This window comes from Salminus brasiliensis, chromosome 3 (genome assembly GCF_030463535.1).
Source record: "Salminus brasiliensis chromosome 3, fSalBra1.hap2, whole genome shotgun sequence".
Lineage (NCBI taxonomy): Eukaryota > Metazoa > Chordata > Actinopteri > Characiformes > Bryconidae > Salminus > Salminus brasiliensis.
This window is the reverse complement of record NC_132880.1, coordinates 43,975,114-43,980,057: the sequence shown is the minus strand read 5'-3', so window position 1 is coordinate 43,980,057 and position 4,944 is coordinate 43,975,114.

Sequence of the window (4,944 nt, the reverse complement as noted above, 5' to 3'; positions counted from 1 at the left end):
TATTTAAACTTAACTGTTGTAGTTATACAATATAATATAATATAATATATAATAGTCATACACAGTATAACTTGCAGTGAAATGATTTTTGACAGTCTGCCCACATCAAAGCTGTACAATAAAGATCTACATTTAAACTTAACCTTTAAACTAAACCTTAACTTAATGAAGTAAAGTGCAAAAGAAAAATAAAATAAGAAAATAAAAATAGAATAAGTTACATTTAAGTAAAAAAATAAAATATAAAAATATGAAAATATAGAAATATAAGAAAAAAGATAAAAATACAAATATATATACACAGATGAAATAGTGCGTGTCTGTGTGTGTGTGTATATATATATATACATATTTATCTGTATGTGAGTGTATGTGTGAGTTAAAAAGAAATATTTTCGTTATTGTCCGTAGTGTGTTTTCCGCGAGCCATGGTTGTGTATTGTAGTGAGTGAGGGTCCAGTTTGTGTATGTAGATATTTTAATTTGAGCTGAGCTGAGCCTGTGAAATTAGGGGTTCAGCTTTAGCTAGACCTATATATAGTAGAGATGTGTGGGGGTGAAGGATCTCTTAAGGTCTGGAGAACCTTAAAGTAAAGTGAAGTGACTTTCTACACCTAAAAATAAAGGTTCTTCACATGATTCTCTGTGCCATAGAAGTTCTACACTCTTAAGCATAGTCGTTAAACTGTTCTTCCAGTGATTCCATAGGAGAACCTCATTTGTAGTTAGAGATATGTGTGGGGGTGAAGAACCTTTTAAAGGTCTGAAGGCCTCAGAGAGCTCTGTATTAACTGACCTCTTTCTACAGTCTTAAAAATAAGACTGTAAACTGAGTCAAGCCAAAGAAGAACCATGTGTGTAGTAGAGATGTGTGACGACGAAGAACCTTAAACTCATTTCATTTATAAATGACCTTTCTACACTATTAAAATGGTGTGTAGAACATTTTTTTCAAGCAATTCCAAAGAAGAACCACTTTTGGTTCCATAAAGAACCACATTTGTAGTAGAGATAATAGTGCTGAACCTTTTAAAGGTCTGATAGGCTCAGAGAACTCTATATAAACTGACCTTTTCTACTTTCTTCTGTCTTAAAAATAAAATATGGTGCTTCATGTGGTTCTTTGAGCCAATAGTTCCAAAGAAGAACCATTTTTGGTTCCATAAAGAACCTCATTTGTAGTTAGAGATATGTGTGGGGGTGAAGAACCTTTTAAAGGTCTGAAGGCCTCAGAGAGCTCTGTATTAACTGACCTCTTTCTACAGTCTTAAAAATAAGATTGTAAACTGAGTCAAGCCAAAGAAGAACCATTTTTGGTACCGTAAAGAACCATATTTGTAGTAGAGTGTGAAAATAAAGAACCTTACACTTGAGGTAAACTTTTTTGTTCATTTATTAACTGACCTCTTTCTACATTCTTAAAAAATAAAGGTGCATTAAATGGTGCTTTAAACAAATCTATTGGAGAAACACTATCGGTTTGATAAAAAACAATGTTTGCAGTAGAGATTGGTGGAGAACCCTTTAAAGGTCTAAAGAAAATTGTAGGTTCTTTACCAATTTAAAGATTCTTCATGTATCTCTATTACACACATGGTTCTTCTTTGGCATCACTCTCAAGGCTCTTTATTTTTAAAAGTGCAAGTCAGTGAGCTGCTGATATTTGATAGCCATGTTGCCCATGTTATGACCCTCTGTATTCACTTAAGCTGATCTAATTGGCTGGATGATGCTGTAGATATGCTATAATAACATTTATGATGTGTAACACTATAATGGGGCTTAGAGTGTTTCTCTTTTTGTATGAAAAGGAACAGGAGGGTAGCAGTGAGACCTGGCTTCATGATTCCTACCTTGGCATTTGCAGCATCTGGCTGGTGTTCTTATTCAGAGATGATGTGATGAATATTTGAATCATGTTACATGTTACAGGTAGTAGTGTTGAGAGGCTTGCCAAAGGACACGTTTTGGTGTAGAGTGGTGTGCTTTCCCAGCTGGAGAATTGAACCCTAGTTTGCCACATGGAAGGTGGTTGTGTTGCCCACTATGCTACAGCAATTACCATGAATTATATTTAATATGTGCTGTTTTATCGTCATCACCCTGTCTGTCCATTTGCTACTGAACTACTCACAGCACCTAAAAGCACCTCGCAGCATCCATAGAAATTGTAAATTGGATAAAGAATAAAGGTGCACGTATTCGTCACTGTACAGTGTGGACTGTACAGCGAAATGTGTCCTCCGCATTTAGCCCATCTGGTAGTGAACACAGACTCACACACACACACGTGTTAGGGGCAGTGAGTACACACACACACCCAGAGCGGTGGGCAGCCAACTCCAGCGCCCGGGGAGCAGAGAGGGTAAAGGGCCTTGCTCAAGGGCCCAACAGTGGCAGCTTGCCGAGCCCGGGAATCGAACCCACAACCCTGTTATCGATATCCCGGCGCTCTAACCGCTGAGCCACCACTGCCCCATAATTGTTATGTAAGGCCTAAGTACAAGTATTCAGTATATTCTGTATGCAGTATTCAAAATTCACTTACTTTTACACATCTGTTGGAGACCACTGTTAGTTAGTTAGTTAGACCACTCTGTGTTAGTTTTTAGCGAATGCTTTTTTAGAAGAACACAACAAAAGGCTGCTGTGCAATCACTGGCACCCCTTCTAAACCATGAGAAGACTGATAAATCACTGTGATCAGATGATTTAACCCTATCTGATTTTGCATATTCTAGCATTTTTTGTATTAGACAAAACAACCTGAGTAAACACAAAATGCTGTTCGGAAAGTTGCCCAACACCAACTGCCCAGTTAACAAGTTAACCAGTTAAGTCAGCCAGCCTGTTACTGGTTTAACAGCCAGCCAGTAGAACCAGTCCTCCAATGTAAAACAGGCTAAACGGTCTAAACAAGCAGCACATTATGCAGCATTTTTAAGGCTCTGGGACTTTAGTAAACCACAGTGTGAGCCATTATCTCCAAGAGGAAAAAAACCTGAGGCAGTGGGGAATCTTCCCAGAAGTGGCCAGCCTACCAAAATTCCTCCAAGAGTGCAGAGACAACTCCTACTGGAAGCCACAAAATAACCCAAACCAACATCTAAGAAATTGCAGGCCTTGGTTGCCTCAGATAAGGCTAGTGTTTATGATTCTACCACTAGAAAAGAGAAAGAGAATGGGCAAAACTGGTCTCCACAAGAGAGCTCAAGTCTTAAGGCTCCAGTCACTACAACCCAGGAGGAACATAAAGGCTCTTCTCACAGTTCATCACGTTATAAGAACATCACAGCTACAACATCATACCAGCAGTCAAACATGGCTTTCTACTAGATTTTGGAGCATTGCTGTCTGGATTTGATTGAGGTCAGAATGTTAGATGATCACCACCCCTTTCATCATCCCCAATTTGATCATTTGTGTTCACTTGCACATCTGTGTGCATTAGCTGAATGCATTCGTTTAAAGGGGGTGTCCACAAACATTTGGACATATAATGTGCATTGTGTTTTTTTTTATTTCCAATGTGACTTATAGACAGAAATATATAGAAATTGTGCAAACTGTAGACTGTGCACATAGAAAACCAGCAAAATGTGTGATTTGACCAGGCTACCCTAACATTTGCATAAGACTGTATGTAATACATTATGTAGGGTTCATTCATTTGGCATTTGGCCAAACTCTGGGCCTAAATATAATAAATAAATCATAGCAGGAGAAAGAGTAATTATACCAACCATCTCTTGAGAGCTGTTGTCTTTTGTCTCTTCTAAAAGATAATGTAGTATCTGGGGGCCTGTGGACCAAGCTTCCTGCCATACCGAGAGTCTCGGATTTGGTTTATGGCTTTTCTGATATTCTGTGTGTGTCTGCCTTAAACAGGAGGCCGTGAACTTACAGTGAACCCAGTCTCACCACAGGAACAGTCTCGGGATTAGCCAGCATTCTAATCCAAGCTACTCTAGGCTTGTGCACTTACTTGGCCCCAAAAAAACATGTCTTGTAGTGTACATTGCTGATCGCCCTGGAAATATCTATAAATGTAAAGAGCAACTGGAGATTTTGTGCATTGCTTTTTTTTTACGCTTCACACAAATCTCACATCCTTTTCCTTGATTGTAAAACACTTGTTAAACAAGCTGTGAATCAGGTGTGGGTGCTATATTTCTACCCTTCGCTTCAGTAGCAGCTATTTTCTCACAAATGAAGACTGGGTTGCTTGCTGGAGTATTTATTCAGGCACGCTGAATTATGCTTGTAGCTGTGTTCATTATTCACTTGATACTGTTTTTATGCACTACTTGCTCATGTAGTGTGTTATTATGGAAGTAGCAGATGGCTGTCTTGGATTCAGCACAGTTGGATGTAGGAATTGGTTTACTCTGATCAGAAACCTGCAGACTAGTTGCTGCACCTACTGCTATTGACCAGTAGAGAGCGGCATCACACAAGTTTCATTTGACCTTTAGGCCGACACAAGTGAAGGGAATCATGAGAATGAGCCAGACTGGTGTAGGGATTTTGGGCCCCATAAAAAGATAATACACTGGGCCCCACAACTCTAACATTTCTGCCAAAATATGAAATGAATAAAATGTTAGGGTCCCTGTCAGTCACAGGCCTTTAGAATCGCCCAAATTCCCCCGCCAAACAGCGCCTCTGGGTGTAGTTATATATCACTGCTGTCAATTGGTGCCAATTTAGCAGTTTTTTACTTTTTGACATAATGTGAATCTGGCAGCTGGTTTACAAGTGTCCACATTTCATGATGAATGGACCAGTAGAAATGCTCCAAAATTCTTCCATTGAATGTTAAGAAGGGGTTTTGCCTTCTATAAAGCAACTATTTTGTTGATACAAGATTTTTGCATGACAGTGGCAAATTATTTGCACAATAACTGAAGTACTTATTTATCCTCAACATTTTATGAGATTAGA